The 18,262-nt window shown below is 46.0% G+C and overlaps 1 protein-coding gene across 6 annotated transcripts in view; it reads right to left on the bottom strand.

Annotated features, from left to right (window-relative positions):
• PKNOX2 (PBX/knotted 1 homeobox 2) overlaps nucleotides 1-18,262 on the bottom strand; it is a 655,223-nt gene that overhangs the window by 349,514 nt on the left and 287,447 nt on the right. The window lies entirely within an intron of this gene.

The following is an 18,262-nucleotide window of genomic DNA, read 5'->3' as shown; positions in this document are numbered from 1 at the left end:
GGCTGTTTTTTCTACAATATCTGCTCTAAGAATTATTGTGGGGCAGGTCTCTGGCCTGTGCTATCCCCAAGGCTAGACTGGATTGTCACAATGGTCCCTTCTGGCCTTGGAATCTATGTATCTTAGCATGCTTCAACACTATATGGCTCATTTGTCACTGTTCTCTGAAGATAAACATCACAACAGATCAGCTCTCTATATCTTCCACAATCTAAGGGCTGAAACATTCACAGCTTTTGCCTGGGCGGAACTGCTCTGATCATGTGACCCAGGCGAGCACACTGCCAAAAAGGAAACAGGAGGAGACTGAGGGCCATGGCCCTGCCCCTTTCTGCACAAGCCCTTACAGTAAGCCAGGCCATGAGCACTGAGAGGAGCAGACCGCACCATCCTGGGAATTGGTGTGGAGTAGCCTGTACAGCCACACTATGTACCAGGAGCCTTGAGGAACCTTCCCCAAACTCCTTTCAACCACCCTCTAATCCATGCTGTGCCTGTTTGTCACAGTCTAGCCCAAGATGTTCCAACAGGAGGTGTCTTCTGCCATACCTTGCCATACAATGCAGTCACACCGGGTGCTTTCACCGGGGGAGGTGAAATCCCTCTGATAGGTATAAAGAGGAGTATCATTACAAGATTTTAAATTACAGCCCCCTCAGCATTTTGAGGAGAAAGGTGTGTGAAGGGGAGCGGTTATGATGCATATCTGACGAGAACAGCAATTACAGCTAAGTCATTCTCTCTTTTCTGATGACACTCAACCTAACGCATCTCAAGACTAAAATGCTCCAGGGATATCTCAATAACATAAACACTAGAATAAAAACTGCAACAGCCAATCAGAACTTTAGTAGCCAAAGTTAATGAACCTTGAAAAGCCACATTAAACAACTTTGTTCTTTTAAGTGGAGGCCTGAGGTACCTACAGACATTTTAAAGTGTTATATTTATAGAAAGAGAGCATTAAGATACCTTCCAAAACAATCTGGCAAAGGAAATCCTCATCAAAGACACACCTTCAAAGTAAAGTAAAAATACTATGGTTTGGGGGTTGGGTTTTTTTGTGTGCAAGAGTTTTGGTGCCTCTTGGTCCAGCAAAAGTTTCTGTAATGCTGATAGAACATTCTTGACTCTCATCCACAGGGCAAATTGAAAGGGCTTGAAATAAAAATACAGCTTCACTTTAGTAAAACTGGACAAATAATTTTTTGACAAATTTCCTTTCTGATCATGAATGGTCCATGAGAAGCTTCTGGTTTTCTTGAAAGTATGTCAAGTATCAAAGGGGTAGCCATGTTAGTCTGGATCTGTAAAAGCAGCAAAGAGTCCTGTGGCATCCGACGAAGTGGGTATTCACCCACGAAAGCTCATGCTCCAAAACTTCTGTTAGTCTATAAGGTGCCACAGGACTCTTTGCTGCTTTGAAAGTATGTGTTATTTGAAATCATTTGTTGATTCATTCTTCAGCTGTAACTCATTCAAAATTTCCCTTAGTGTTATGAATTCAAAATCTGATTTACACAAATAGTTTTGTATATTTGCTTGCACCTTACTCTTTCCATGAACATTCCTAATGAGAAGTTTCTATGCATGCTTACTTCGAGGAGGTGAACACAAAGAGGCTTGACTAGTCTGAAAATGAATTGATTAAATATTCATTAATCTTTTGAGAATCTGGCCCATTTTTTCAGGCTATGTTTAAACTCAAGAGGAAAGCACTTGTATTGGTTGATTTCAGTAGGTTCATTTTTGGATCATTTACTTCACTGGGCTGGAAATCTCTTTTTTTTAAACTGAAAGTTTTGATTCTACAGCACAATTCTGCAGTGAAAGCTGGACTTCGCAACACATTTATTACATTATCTAGTGCCTTGACCATGGCACGGGTCACTTGCTGGAGGATTCTCTGCAGCTTGAGGTCTTCAAACCACAAATTGAGGACTTCAATAACTCAGACATAGGTTAGGGGTTTGTTATTGAAGTGGATAGGTGAGATTCTGTGGCCTGATTGTGCAGGAGGTCAGACTAGATGATCATAATGGTCCCTTCTGACCTTAAAGTCTATGAGTCTATGACTGAGCAAAGCACCAAAGTACGTGTTTAAAGTTAAGAAGGGAAGAAGTAAATTACAAAGTTAAGAAGGACTCAAAGGGACTAACATCTTCTCTTCGAGCCACTTGGCTTCACTCTAATTATTCCCAATGGGAGGCAATAGCCATTCTGAAAAAAGGCAGCTGAACTGATAGCCACTGCAGCCTCTCTCTTATTGAGAACAAAAAGGAAATGATAACCATTTTGAAAGAGGGCAGTTCTTTGTGGAATTCTCTGTAATGGAACATTATTCACCAGCCTCCACTGACAGGCAAACTTGCAGTTATGAAGAATAACAGCAAAAAATGACAATAAGTCCTAAAAAACCCTCAAAAACTACTCATTGCCCCAATCTATTGAGAGGACAGGAGGGGGAAGCTCAAGAGGCGTATGAGAGCAGGAGAACATGGGGGCTGGAGTGAGGGGGAAACGTGTGTGTGAAAGAGAGAATGTAGGACACATACTCAGCCACAACAGAGTGTGACTGAACCCAAGAAGCAATTACAGAATGGAAAGACCTCCAGATTAAAGAGGTCTTACTCATGGTTCCATCGCTCTTGAATAAAGTAACAATCCCAAACACGTGCCTGATGCCTATAAGGCCTCAGTGCTTAATGTCCTGTTCAATAGACAAATGTCAGTACCTAATGTCTCCCTTGAATAAAAAGTTATAAATCCCTTTTTGTATTTGTTCATTTTGCATTTTTGGCATTTGTATGATAACAATTTGCTTATGTTTCCTAAATCAATAAATATAAAAACAAAACAAATAAACCTTCTGCATTAAGATTGCAAAGTCAACCTCTCAATGTTAGAAATCCCATCAATCAGATTACCCAGGCTGATTTTATTTTACTATTTTCTGCATATGCCTTATAATGCAGTCAATAATTATATGGTAAATGAATTTTTGCCTAAGTCTGTGGACAGGGTAGAAGGTGCTCACTGCTCAGTGAAGGAAGCATGCTAAGAACATAACATAAGAACAGCATATTGGGTCAGACCAGTGGTCCGTTTAGCCAAGTATCCTGACTTCCCACAGTGGTCTGTGCCAGATGCTTCAGAGGGAATGAACAAAACAGGGCAATTTGTCAAGTGATCCATCTACTGTCATCAACTCCCAGTTTCTGGCAGTCAGAGGTTTAGGAACATCGGGCATGGGGTTCCATCCCTGACCTCTGTCGCGGATAGCCACTGATGGAACTATCCTCCATGAACTTATCTAATTCTTTCTTGAACTGACTTATACTTTTGGCCTTCAAAACATCCCCTGGCAATGATCCCCACAGATCCATTGTGTGAAGAAGTACTTTTTTTGTTTGTTTTAAACCTCCTGCCTCTTAATTTCATTGGGTGATCCCTGGTTCTTGCGTTATGTAAAGAGGTAATTAACAATTCCTTATTCACTTTTTCCACATGATTTATGATTTTATAGACCTCTAACATATTTCTCTTTAGCTGTCTCTTTTCTAAGATGAACAGTCCCAATCTTTTAATCTCTCCTCATATGGAAGCTGTTCTATATCCTTAGTCATTTTTGTTGCCCTTCTCTGTACTTTTTCCAATTATACTAATTTTTTTGACATCCTCAAAGAATTATAATAGTTTGATGAGGCATGATTTCCCTTTCCAAAATCCCTGTTGACTCTTTCCCAACATATCATGTTCATCTATGTGTCTGATAACTCTATTCTTTACTATAGTTTTAACAATAGTAAACAACTATTTGAGATGGGGCGATGAGCCCTGCATGAAGAATTCAGGGTGTGGGCATACCATGGATTTATATAGTGCATTATGATATTTTCTATCTCATTAACTACCCCTTTCCTAATGATTCCTAACATTGTTAACTTTGACTGCTACTACATTGAGCAGATGTCTTCAGAGAATTATCTATGATGACTCCAAGATCTCTTTCTTGAGTGGTAACACTTAGCTTGGACCCTGTCATTTTATATGTATAGTTGGGATTATGTTTTCCAATGTGCATTACTCTGCATTTATCAACAATGAATTTCATCTGCCATTTTGTTGCCCAGTCACCCAGTTTTGAGAGATCCTTTTGTAGCTCTTCACAGTCTGCTTTGGACTTAACTATCTTGAGTAATTTTGACTCGTCTGCAAATTTTGCCACCTCACTGTTTATCCCCTTTCCCAGATCATTCATGAATATGTTGAACAGAACTGGTCCCAGGACTGACCCTTTGGGGACCATGCTATTTACCTCTCTCCACTGTGAAAATTGACCATTTATTCCTACCCTTTGTTTCATATCTTTTAACTAGTTACTAATCCACAAGAGGACCATCCCTCTTATCCCATGACTGCTTACTTTGCTTAAGGGCTTTTGGTGAGGGACCTTGTCAGGTTTTCTAAAAGTCCAAGTACATTATATCCACTGGATCACCCTTTTGTGTAGCTCCCCTTTTTGAAGTTAAATGCTACTTTAGTGGGTTTCTTTGGTATTCCCCCCTACAAGGATGTTAAATTTAATTACATTACAGTCACTACTAGTGAGTGAGTCAGTTATTTTCATCTCTTGGAGAAGATCCTATGTACCAGTTAGGACTAAATCAGGAATTGCCTCTCCCTTTTGGGTTTCAGGAGTAGCTGCTCCAAGAAGCAGTCATTAATGGTGTCTGGAAATTTTATCTCTGCATCCCGTCCTGAGGCAACATGTTCCCAGACAATATGGGGATAGTTGAAATCCCCTGTCCTGCCTTATTTACTGCCACTATCCAAACCATGCACTGAATATAGAATTATTCATTTTTCCATGGGCTTTTCTAGTGTGATCCTCACTGTAGTATCAGACACTTCACAAACATTCTTCACCAAGCATTCTCAAAACTACGATTCCCGCACGAGAAAATAAGGAAACAAATCAACAGAGCCAGAAGTGTACCCAGAAGCCTCCTGCTGCAAGACAAGCCCAAGAAAGAAAGCAACAGAACTCCACTGGCCATCACCTACAGTCCTCAGCTAAAACCTCTCCAACACATCATCAGTGATCTACAACCCATCCTGGACAACGATCCCTTGCTTTCACAGGCCTTGGTCAGGCAGGCCAGTCCTCGCCCACAGACAACCCGCCAACCTTAAGCATATTCTCACCAGCAACCACACACCGCACCATAGTAACTCTAACTCGGGAACCAATCCATGCAACAAACCTCGATGCCAACTCTGCCCTCATATCTACACCATCACAGGACCTAACCAGATCAGCCACAACATCACCGGTTCATTCACCTGCACATCCACCAATGTAATATATGCCATCATGTGCCAGCAATGCCCCTCTGCTATGTACATCGGCCAAACTGGACAGTCCCTACATAAAAGGATAAATGGACACAAGTCAGATATTAGGAATACAAAAAACCTGTAGGAGAACACTTCAGTCTCCCTGGACACACAATAGCAAATTTAAAGGTAGCCATCCTGCAGCAAAAAAACTTCATGACCAGACTTCAAAGAGAAACTGCTGAGCTTCAGTTAATTTGCAAATTTGACATCATCCGCTCAGGATTAAACAAAGACTGTGAATGGCTAGCCAACTACAAAAGCAGTTTCTCCTCCCTTGGTGTTCACACCTCAACTGCTAGAAGAGGGCCTCATCCTCCCTGATTGAACTAACCTCGTTATCTCTAGACTGATTCTTGCCTGCATATTTATACCTGCTTCTGGAAATTTCCACTACATGCATCTGATGAAGTGGGTATTCACCCACGAAAGCTCATGCTCCAATATGTCTCTTGGTCTATAAGTTGCCACAGGAGTGTTTGTCGCTTTTCATTAATGACATATTTTCACAACTCCCTTGTAGGGTAGGGAGGTCTTACTGACCCCATTTTGCAGATGAGGAGCTGAGGCACAGAGGACCAGATTTTCCAAAGCTATTTAAGTACCTGTAGCGGGGTAGACCCCCCTGCTCCTGCCCTGAGGGGTTTAAAAGCAGCCCTGCAGAGGGCTGCAGCTCTAAAAGCCTGGGCTGATTGGGGGGAAAGTAGGCTCACCTGGGGCCATGCCCCAATCAGGCCCAGCTGGTCCCTATAAGAAGCTGCGAGCCAGATGCCCAAGAGGTCTCCCTTTGCCTGTAGAGGGAGAAGGGCCTGGCTGCAGGGAGCTAGACACAGGGTACCTGAGTGAAGCAGGGCTGGAGAAAGGCAGAGGAGCTGGGGAGCTCCTGCTTGGAAAGCCCCAGGCTGTGGCCTAGCATAAGACCAAGAGGTACTGGGAGTTGCAGGGGGCAGCCCAAGGGGTAGGGAAAGGCAGCAGGTCCAAACCCAACCTTTCCAGTGATGAGTGGCTGATACTGCAGTCTGCCCCAGTGAACGGGGGCTAGAGGAGACTGGGCAGTAGCCAAACTGAGGCAAAGTGGGGATAGTGAGTTGGGGGTTCCCCAGGGAGGGGATACCCAGACTGGTGGGGTACTTCCAGGGAGCAGCACCCCAGTTAAAAGGGCACCGGGGTCCTGGGAGGGACATGGGGGCCAGAGGACAGGCAAATCACTGGCCTGCAGAGGGCACTCCAGAGCTGGAATGAGCTAATTCCCTGAGAGACCAGCAGGAGGCGCCGCAGGGGTGAGTCTGCATGTCTACAGTGCCTAAAGATGCAGATAGATGTCCAGTGGGATTTTCAAAAAGAGCCCACCTCCCACTGACTCTGATAAGGATGTAGGGGACAGAGTAGACAAGCAACTGAACGTGAGCTCCCAGTGTGATGCTGTGGCTAAAAGGGCTAATCTGTATAAACAGGGGCACAGTGAGTAGCTGTAGCAAGGTGATTGTACCTTTGTGTACAGCATTGGAATACTGCATCCAGTTCTGGTGTCCACATTTTAAAAAGGATAGTGAAAAATTAGAGAGAATGCTGAAAAGAGACACAAAAATGGTTCAAGGGCTGGAGACAATGCCTTACAATGAGAAATTGAAAGAGCTCAATATATTTAGCTAATCAAAAAGAAGGTTGAGAGGTGACTTGAGTACAATGTATAAGTACCTTTACGGGGAAAATACCCAGTATTAAAGGACTTCTTAATCTAGTAGCGAGAGGCAGACCAAGAACCCAGACAAATTCAAATTAGAAATTAGGCACAAATTTTTAACAGTGAGAGTGATTAACCAAACTACCAAGGGCAGTGGTGGATTCTCCCACCCATCTCTAGATCGCTTCAGTACAAGACTGGAGCCTTTCTGGAAGATATGTTTTAGTCAAACACAAGTTACTGGACTCAATGCAGGGGTAATTGCATGCAATATAATGGCCAGTGATACAGGAGGCCAGACTAGATGATCTAATGGTCCCTTCTGGCCTTAAATTCTATGATCTATGACTCTATGAATCTTCAGAATAATGTTCAGAAGACTTTTTTTATAATGGAAAGTGTCAAGCGATCTTAACATAAGGGTTATTGCTGTTCTATTATACATGGAATTCTCTCTCAGAAATCACATTCAACAACAACCACGTCTGCTGTCAAACACTGGAATTATGAGTTTTTAAGACAAGAAACAAATGTAGGCCCAGGTCCTTGAAAACACTTATGTACACCCATCATTTTATCATGTGAGTAGTTCCATTAGTTAACATTAGTAAAGTTATGCATTTGAATAACTGTTACAGGATTAGAATCTTAAATTCTCACAGCCTGCCTCTTCCCTCTCCCCTCATGGCCATCCAAAAAAAACCCAACAACAACTAACCAAACATCAGCACAACTCTGTGGGAAAGAGACAATAGGATCTGAACGCTCTCCTGGGCTACTCATACTGAAATGTTTGGTGCTTGGTTTTTGTATTGAATTCTAGACCTTACAAGTTTAACAGTCATTGTGCAAGATCACAGTATTGCTTTGTCTCACCAGCTAACAATAACAACTGACACTCTGATGCCCTCTATCTAGGCTGGTATCAGCAACCTCTAGAGCTGAAAGCATGAATTTCCACAGCTGTGAGCTGTAACAGACCCACATTCCCTGTGGATCAGGCATAGAGGGAGACACCTTACACACAGAGACCAGTGGGTTATGTACTTCACCCTGCAAGAAGAAACTCATCCTAAGCTGCTCACACACTGGTCAGTTCTTCCACGTATGTGGCAGCCACTGTTAGAAATTGCACCAGCAAGCTCCAGCTTGAGCTAAACAGGTGAGAGCTGTTAGAGAGCCCTGCCTACTATGGATCAGGCACAGAAAGGGGGACACAAAATACACTGACCAGTGGGTTCTAGTACCAGAGCATGTGGCCTGGAGGTTGTATATGCCAGGTCCTGACTGATTCTTACAGTGCTTTTGGGCACTGATAATTTGATGCAGTTGGTGCATGCAGATTCTGTTACCTTTACTGCACAGTATGACTGAAACATCCAACTTTCAACACTTATACTTCCCATGGGACACTCACTTTCCCCAGTCACTACAAGCATCAGCAAAGCCATTAGTGTTCTTGAAAGCAGAAGTATGACTCACACCTTCAAATGTGCCTTTTTTCACACTCAGAAGTGTTGCAGGGATTCCTGTCAGACAAGAGTATAATTTAAGGCAGGGGTTCTCAAACTGGGGGTCGGGACCCCTCAGGGGGTTGCAAAGTTATTACATGGGGGGTTGTGTGCTGTCAGCCTCCACCCCAAAACCTGCTTTACCTCAGCATTTATAATGGTGTTAAATATATTTAAAATATATATATAAATTTTTAATTTATAAGGGGGTCACACTCAGAGGCTTGCTATATGAAAGAGGTCACCAGTACAAAAGTTTGAGAACCACTGGTTTAAGGAAGCAAAAAAAGAAAAACACATGACCAAACCATTCTAGCCTCATCAAAATTTAAGCAGCCTCATCCTGCATAATTCCTGAATTTTTCCATGCATAGGAATATTTGAGACAACGCACCGGGCAATTTTAGAGACCAAATATATATTTGGAGACAGACATGGGAGAGGGGCCATTAGTACTCACTGCCTCACACACAGTAATTACTGGAGCCAATTGTCTGCTCTGCCAAAGAACACCAGTTCTCCCAGTCTTCCCAGGGTTTGGGGAAACTGTTCCTTTAAGAATCACTGGTAAGAGCTAGTCTGAACTGGTTGTTTTATGTTATAGAGGCTCATGTTATGCTACACTGATCATTTGGAACTCAGACACTGAATGAAGCAGGGCTCTGTCAGATTGCTTGGCTCTGAGTGATCACTGAACACCACATGGTACCAGGAGTAAAATGAACTAAGAAAACATTCTGAGTGGAAGAATGGAGCTGTGAAAAGTCCCCCCCTCCCCCTCCCAGCTGAAACCTGTTGGAAATGTGGAAGACCACTGGAGAAGGGTTCAACAGCACTATACTCTGTATCTGCAAGTGTAACCCACACACCTCTGGGGTGTGGTACTCTGTCCCATCTAGTGGCACCGAGACCACTTACAGAGAGATAGATTAATGAGTCTGTTCTACAGCCTTAGCTAACAGCCATATGGCTCTTAGCTCATGCAGTCGAGGCTCATGCACTAAGCTCCAGAGATTTACTGACAAACGGGGTCTGTCGGTATTACACAAGCAGTGGGTAGCCCAAAAAGGAGGACAGTCAGCAGGTAGCTTTATTTTTGAGAACAGCTGATTCTGAAGTCCTTGATGCATTTGACAGCTAACTCAGGCAGAGGAGGGTAACTATGAAATGGTATTACAGAAGTCTGAAGAGTACTGCACTCCAGGAAACACAGGAGAGAGATGGTTTATAACAAACAGTACAAAAACTAAAAGTGAAACCATAGAAGAGTTTGTGACTGATCTGAGGCTGGAGAGCCCATCTTGCAAGTTTAGGGAACTAACGGAATCCCTGATAACATTCCACATTGTTAATGGGATCTGGGACACAAAACTCCAAGAGAGACTCCTGGGAGACCCAGAATTAACATTTCACAAGGCAATTAGAATTTGCCAAGCAAAGGAAGTCACCTTCTGTAGGGGAGGATCTATTAATGGGGATTCTCTATATCCTAGTAAAGGGGAGATGATAGAAGTTGATAAAGTACAGCTAGGAACTGGAGAGAAACAGTAACATGAAGAACATGACCTTGTCTGTGAAGACTGAGGCAAAAAAAAACATTGAGTACTTCAGCTTTTTCCACATCGGCTGCCACTAGGTTGCCTCCCCCAGTCAGTAAGGGGCCTATACTTTCCTTGACCACCTTCTTGTTGCTAACATACCTGTAGAAACTATTCTTGTTACCCTTCATATGCCTTGCTAGCTGCAACTCCAATTGTGCTTTGGCCTTTCTGATTACTCCCCTGCATGCTCAAGCAATATTTTTGTACTCCTCCTTTCTTGTTTCCACTTCTTGTAAGCTTCCTTTTTGTGTTTAAGTAAACTGAAGATTTCTCTGTTAAGCCAAGCTGGTCGCCTGCCATACTTGCTATTCTGTCTGCACATTGGGATGGTTTCTTCCTGCACCCTCAATAAGGCTTCTTTAAAATACAGCCTGCTCTCCTGGACTTCTTTCCCCCCGCATATTAGCCTCCCTGGGGATCCTGCCCATCAGTTACTTGAGGGAATCAAAGTCTGCTTTTCTGAAGTCCAGGATCCATATTCTGCAGGCCTCCTTTCTTCTTTTTGTCAGGATCTTGAACTCGACCATCTCATGGTTACTGCTGCCCAGGTTGCCACCCGCTTCTACTTCTCCTACCAATTCTTCCCTGTTTGTGAGCAGTAGGTAAAGAGGAGCACAGCCCCTAGTTGATCCCTAGAGCACTTGCACCAGGAAGTTGCCCCCAACACTCTCCAAAAACTTCCTGGATTGTCTGTGTGCTGCTGTATTGCTCTCCCAGCAGATGTCAGGGTGATTGATGTCCCCCATGAGAACCAGGGCCTGTGATTTTGAAACTTCTGTTAGTTGTCCAAAGAAAGCCTCAACTGCCTCATCCTCCTGGTCTGGTGGTCTATAGCAGATGCCCACAACTACATCACCCTTGTTGCTCTTGCCTCTAAACTTAACCCAAAGACTCTCAACAGGCTATTCTCCAGTTTCATACTGGAGCTCTGAGCAATCATACTGCTCTCTTACATACACCTTTTCTCCCCTGCCTGTCCTTCCCGAACAGTTTATACCCATCCATGACAGTGCTCCAGTCATGTGAGTTACCCCACCAAGTCTCTGTTATTCCAGTCACATCATAGTTCCTTGACTGTGCCAGGACTTCCAATTCTTCCTGCTTGTTTCCTAGGCATCTTGAGTTCATGCACAGGCATGTAAGATAACTATCTGATTGCCCTACTCCTCAAACTCTTTTATCCTTCTTCCCAGAGCCACATAGTCTGCAGTGACCCACTCAGGGTCATTCTTGGCAGTATCATTGGTGCCCACATGGAGAAGTAGGAAGGGGGGCTTGATCAATCTCGGCAGACACTCCGTCACATCCTGAATTCTAGCTCCAGGCAAGCAGCACACTTCTCGACTTTCCTGGTGTGGACGGCAGATGGATGATTCCGTCCCCCTTAGGAGGGAGTCCCCGACCACCACCACCCATCTCCTCCTCTTGGGAGTGGTGGTCGTGGAACCCCCATCCCTAGGACAATGCATCCCATGCCTTCTGGTCGATGGAGTCTCCTTCTGATCCCTTCCCTCAGATGACTCTTCCAAACCATTCTCCACCATAGTACCTGTGCAGAGAGCCTGAAAATGGTTTCTTACCTCTATCTGCAGTGGGGGTACATGGGTTCTCCTCATTCTTCTTCTGGCGGTCATATGCTGCCAATTTTCTTCCCCGTTCTGCACTGCCCTCTCTGATTCTTCAGCATGCTGTGCCGGGAGTACCAAATGCTGACTTCTATCCAGAAAGTCTTCATTTTCTCTGATGCAACACAGGGTTGATACTTGGGTCTCTAGTCCTTTAACCTTCTCTTCAAATATGGAGACCAGGTTGCACTTCATACAGACGAAGTCACTTCTATCCTCTGGGAGAAAGACAAACATGGCACATCCTGTGCAGGTCACAACAGCTGATCACTCACTATCCATATTGTCTTCCTTCTAAGAGTCTCTTCAGAAGTTGTATTTACTGCTCACAGAAGACTGAAAGGCAAATAACTCTGTAGGAACTCCTCCTAGGCAAACTTCCTCTCTTGGCCTCTCCTCTGTTTGCCGTTCACTTGGTTCGGAACTGGCTGCTTTTTTATAAGGCAATAAAGAACTGATTTGATTTGCAAAATGGTTTTGTCCTTCCAATATAAAAAGCCAATGCCCGCCTTATGTCTAGGGAGTGGAGACATTGCTCCCCACTATTGGCATGTGGCTTAGGGTAGAACACCGGAAGGAAAATGTCCTAGCTTGTGTGAAAATGGGATACCACTTTTGGAAGGAAGGCTGGATGAGGCCATTACTGAACTTTGTCCTTATAGAATACTGTGTATGGGGGTTCGGATGTCAAGGCCTTGAGCTCAGACACTCTCCTGGCTGATATTATAGCAACCAGGAATGCCACCTTCCATTAGAGGTAGAGGAGCGAGCAAGTTGCTAAGGGCTCAAAGGTGGGCCCCATAAGCCTGAAGGGTACCAGGTTGAGATCTCATGTCAGTACTGGGTGGTGAAATTGAGGGTATAACTTGTCTAGTCTCTTGAGAAAGCAGCCCTCCATCAGGCTAGCAAAGACTGATCAGCTGTCAGCCCCAGAATGGAATGCTGAGATCTCTGCCAGGTGAACCTTTACGGACGACACCGCCAGAGCTAACCACTTCAAGTGCAACAGGTAGTCCAGAATGAAGGGTATTGATGCCTGCATTGGAGACATGCCCTTCTGTACTGCCCAAATCGAAAATCTCTTCCATTTGGCTAAGTAAGTAGCTCTAGTGAATGGCTTCCAGCTGCCAAGGAGGGCCTCTCTGACAGGCTTCGAGCATGCCAACTCCATGGGCTTTAGTCATGAAGCTTCCATGCTATGAGGTGGAGAGGTTCGAGGTTGGGATACTGGAGGCAGCCGTGATCCTGAGTGATTCGGTCCGGCACCAATGGCAGGGCAATTGGAGTGGCTACTGACAGTTCCAGGAGCATTGTATACCAATGTTGGTGGGCCCAAGCTGGCATTATCAGAATGACTGATGTTCTGTCCCTTCTGACCTTGAGCAGGACCTTGTGGCTGAGCAGGAAGGGCAGGAATGCATAAAACAGATGGTTCCTCCAGGGGAGGAGAAACACACCCGTGATTGAGCCTGGGCTGTGATTTTGGAAGGAACAAAACTGCTGACACTTCCTGTTGAGTCATCACGAATAGGTCAATCTGGGGAATTTCCCACCACCGGAAGATGCGGTTGATGATGTCCAGGCAAATGAACCACTCATGACTATGGAAAGATCTTCTCAGATGGTCCACCAGCTCATTCTGGGGCCCCGGGAGGTAAGGAGCCGCTAGGTGTATTGAGTGGCCTATGCAGAATTCCCACAGCTTGAGGGCTTCCTGACACAGGGGGGAGGAGCGTACTCCACCCTGTCTGTTTATATAAAATATTGCTGTTGTATTGTCCATCATGACTGACATACACCTGCCTTCCAGATGGGATTAGAAGGTTGGCAGGCTAGGTGAACCGCTCTCAGCTCCCTCACGTTGATGTGAAGTGAGAGCTCTGCCTGGGACCAGAAGCCTTGAGTTCTGAGATCCTCTAGATGTTCTCCCCCAACACCAATGGATCCGTGACTAGAGACAGCGAGGGCTGGGGCCTGGAGACAGGGACTCCCCACCGTTTGAGGATTTAGCCACCACAGGAGGGACTCGATAAACAGGGAAGGAAGCAAAACTATCTTGTTCAAGTTGTCTCTGTTTGGTCTGCATACTAATGCCAGCCATGCCTGCAAAGGTCTGAGTCACAGTCATGCATGTTGCACCACGTATGTGCATGCGACCATGTGACCGCGCAACTTCAAGGAGTTCCGTGTCATTGTGGCTGGAAAACCTTTGAAGCTGTCTATTATGGAGGAAATGGCTTGGAAGCGAGACTCTGGTAGGAATGCCCTGGCTTGAGTGGAGCCTAGCACTGCTCCTGTAAACCCTATCTTTTGGGTAGGGGATAGAGTCGACTTGGGCATGTTCACAATAGACCCAGTCTGATAAAAGTCATCCATGTCAGGTGTACATGCACTTCTACCTACACCCTGGAATGGCCCTTGACCAGCCAGATGTCGAGATATAGGAACATCTGCACGTGCTGTCTCCTCAGGAATGCATTAACAACTGCCATGCACTTGGTAAATACACAATTGGCTGCCAACAGGCCGAAGGGAAGGGCTGTAAACTGATAATGAGTGTGGTTAACCACAAATCTGAGGAATCTTCTGTGGGTCGGGACTATCAATATATGAAAGTATGTGTCGTTCAATTTGAGGGCAGCATACCAGTCCCCTGGATCCAGGGAGGGAATGACAATGGCCAAAGATACGTGTGAAACTTCAGCTTCTTCATGATTTTGCAGGTCGAGAATGGGTCTGAGCCCCCTTTGGCTTTTGGGATTAGCAAGTATTAGGAATAGACTCCCTTTCCCCTTGCTCCTGAGGAACCTCCTCTACTACTGCTATGCATAGGAGCGATTGCACCTCCTGTACAGGAAGCTGCTTGTGTGAGGGGTCCCTGAAGATGGACGGCGGGTGGGGGTGGGAAGAAGGGGAGGAACACAATTGGAGAGAATTTCTCACTTCTACCATGTGCAGCACTCAGCAGTCTGAGGTTATCTGGGCCCATGCATGACAGAAGTGGGACAGAGGGTTCAGGAAGCAGGGAGAAGGATCCAGGCTCTGGGCCGATGCATCACCCCCAGAAACACCTTCAAAAGGCATACTTGGAGCCAGAGGACTGCCTTGCCGAGCTCTGCACGAGTGCCGCAACATGGCTGGTTTGCCTCTAGATGGCTCTGCACTGCGGTGCCAGTGCTCACTCTCTTCTGGCAAGGGACTGTGATGCCGTCATGGCTATCAGGTCCCTGGCTGCCTCAAAGGTGTCCAGAGTGGAGGGAAGGTCCAGCTCCTCCACCTGGCATTGGACACAACAGACCCCTCTGCAGGACCAAAGTCAACAGTGGAGCAGGCGCTGAGTGTCCCGCGTGGGATGCACTTCACTAGAGTTTTCATGCCCGGACCGTCTTGCTGTGGGCAAGCGCCCCTTCTCCATTTTCTTGTGCCTCTTGTGAGGCACCAGCAAGTGGGAGCAGTGCTGGGCTAGCCGAATGGGCTTCAGTGCCAGAGAATGATGGTGCAGAGGGGTGCTTGGTACCCAGTCCTTCCTTGGCACCATAGCCTCTCTAAGTGAGGCCAGCACACTCCACACTGAAGTGCTGGGTGCTGGATCTGACTGGCCTGGGGCCGGTTGGGGATGAAGAGCTGCTTCCATAAGCAGTTGCTTCAGTCTAAAGTCCCTCTCCTTTTTGGCCCTACGGCGAAAACCTTTGCATATCCTGCAGGGATCGGGCTGATGGGTTTCACCCAGGAACTTTAAACAGGAGTCATGTTGATCACCTTTTGGCATGGGTTTGTGGCAGGACCCACACAGCTTGAAACCCTGGGCCCGTGGCATGTCCCAGTCCCGGGAAAGAGATTTGGAGGGGGGGGGAACCCCAACAAAAACTTAATAACTAATCTAAAGTACTACACAAACACTAACTCTAATCTATTTATAGAAATTGAACAAGAGAGTCCACTTGAATGAAGAATGCTTGCTGAGGCAAGAGAAAGAACGTAGCTCCAATGACTGTTACTGGCGGTAAGAAGGAACTGAAGAGGCAGTGGCAGGGCCGGTGCAACCCATTAGGCGACCTAGGCGGTCGCCTAGCACTAGCATTTTGGGGGCGGCATTTTGGGTCCTTCGGCGGTGACCACAGCGACCGGATCTTCGACCGCCCTGGTCATCGTCGGCATTTAGGCGGAGGGAGCTGGGGCACGGGGAGGGCCGCCTGCAGCAAGTAAGGGAGGGGGGAGGGGGCAGCACGCAGGGGAACTCCCCACCCCAGCTCACCTCTGCTCTGCCTCCTCCCCTGAGCACACCGCCCCGCTCTGCTTCTCTCCCTCCCAGGCTTGCCGCGCCAAACAGCTGATTGGTGCCACGAGCCTGGGAGGCGGAAGAAGTGGAGCGCCGACGGTGTGCTCAGGGAGGAGGTGGAGCAGAGGTGAGCTGGGGCGGGGAGCTGCCACACGGCTCCCTGGGCCGGGGGGAGCTGCCGCCGGGGGGCACCTCAGGGCGGAGAGGGGGAGCTGCTGCGGGGGGGGAGGGGGGTGGCTCCTCAGGGTGGGGGGGGGTGGAGAGCTGCCACAGGGCTTGTGGGGGGGCACAAGGTGGAAGTTTCGCCTAGGGCGCGAAACATCCTTGCACCCACCCTGGGCAGTGGGTCGGCAGGGACCTATAGACACTGCCATGAAGGTGCCACTCCAGGGGATTCCACAGCCGACCCAATGGGTACCACTAGCGGAAAAACCTTCTGACAACTGTGCTCGCGGCACGTGCACATCTACTTGAAATTGACATGAGCAAGCACTTCAAAAAGAACCAAGTAGGCATGGCAGGATGGATTCAGCATAGGCTGGTCACTAGAGTATGTATCCAAGGTCTTCTTGGGGCAGCTAGCCCACAAGGAGGCCTGTGTCACCCTGTCTACATTACTATTGTTGCATGGGCTTGGTCTACCCATGCTACAACTACACCTTTTTTTATTTTTTGCCATGTAGATGTACCCTCAGATGTCTAGAAGACAAATGAGATTTTGGCTCCCAAAGTGATTGACCGGCTCAACAGGCAATAGTGCAGAATTGGTTTAGACCTTGTGACTTGTCTCCCTGGATGGCATTGACAAGTATTGGGCATTTCTTTTGTGTAAATGGATCAGGCAGGAGGATAGCTGAGAGAGGTACAAAGAGTGGAAGTAGGATCAATGGGATGAAGTGAGCCACAAGAAATGTAAACATTCCTAATAGCGAGAACAATTAAGCCATGAAAAGGTGACCCAAGGGCACTGGAGGAAAAGTCCCATTGCTTAGCTCATTAACACTAATCTATACAAAGTAGCAGGGCCGGCCTTAGGGAAAATGACACTCTGGGCAAACTTGTATTTTCCCCCCCACATCACCCTGGCCCCCATGGGCTCCCTGGGCTAACCCCCCATCACCTCTGGACCCACTGCCTCCCCCAGTGTTTAATTTGCATTGACAGAGATGCCAGAGCTCAGCCCTTCCACAAATTAAGCCCTGGCAAGGCAGCCTGATACTGGCGGGTGCTGGCTGGGCACCCAGCTCTGAAGGCAACGCCACTGCCAGCAGCAGCGCAGAAGAGTGGCATGGTATATGGTGTATTGCCACCCTTACTTCTGCACTGCTGTTGTGGCTTGTGGTGCCTGGTGCATGGCATGTGGCTCAAGGCGGGGTATGCGCTGTAACACAGGGGCTGCATCTTGGCCACTTCTGGCTCACTGGGGCACCATTTCAGATTTTGGGGGATGGGAGGAAACTTTGTGATTCCAAGGCCTACTTAGGCCCCTGAAAATGCTAGGGTTTTTTTGCAGATAATAACTTAGGAATTAGCCTGCAGGAGCACTGTATCTAATCATTATATAAAGAAAGAAAAATATATACAAACTCCAATTAAAACCATGTTTAAAGTTTATATGTAAATTTAGAACAATCAGGAGATAATATGGCAAGATAGTCCCAATCCCAAGACTTGAGGTATCAGTTCTGGAACTTTAACAGAGATATCAGAAACACACATTTGATATTTTGCATACTATCTTTAGTAGAGATAAATAAAAATAAATAAAATCTGCTTAAAATCTGTTTACTTTCTCCACAGACACACTCTGTGTTACTGCCATTATCTACTCTATTTTAGTTAATTGTTTTTGACTCCTCAAAAAAACACACTTAATTTTAACATGGGTGATTATGGTTCTTTTCTCTTTTATTAAGAAAGGGAATTTATTTTTCTAATTATTTTGGCACTTATGTTTACCGATCACAATCATGTACGTGACTCACTAACATTTGACTCCATCATTGCTATTGGTATCATCGTTGGAACTGCATCTATTTTTATGCAAATTTTAAGTTACTTTACAGATATAACTAAAAATACAATTTGGAAATAAGCAACCTTCATCTGCCCAGTGTCTAAAATTATGTTTTTAGCTAATGTTTTTTCAGCTGGCACTGCTA

This window comes from Mauremys reevesii, linkage group 12, assembly GCF_016161935.1.
Source record: "Mauremys reevesii isolate NIE-2019 linkage group 12, ASM1616193v1, whole genome shotgun sequence".
NCBI classification, from domain to species: domain Eukaryota; kingdom Metazoa; phylum Chordata; order Testudines; family Geoemydidae; genus Mauremys; species Mauremys reevesii.
The sequence above is the reverse complement of the archived record's forward strand: the minus strand, read 5'-3'. Positions and strand labels throughout refer to the sequence as shown.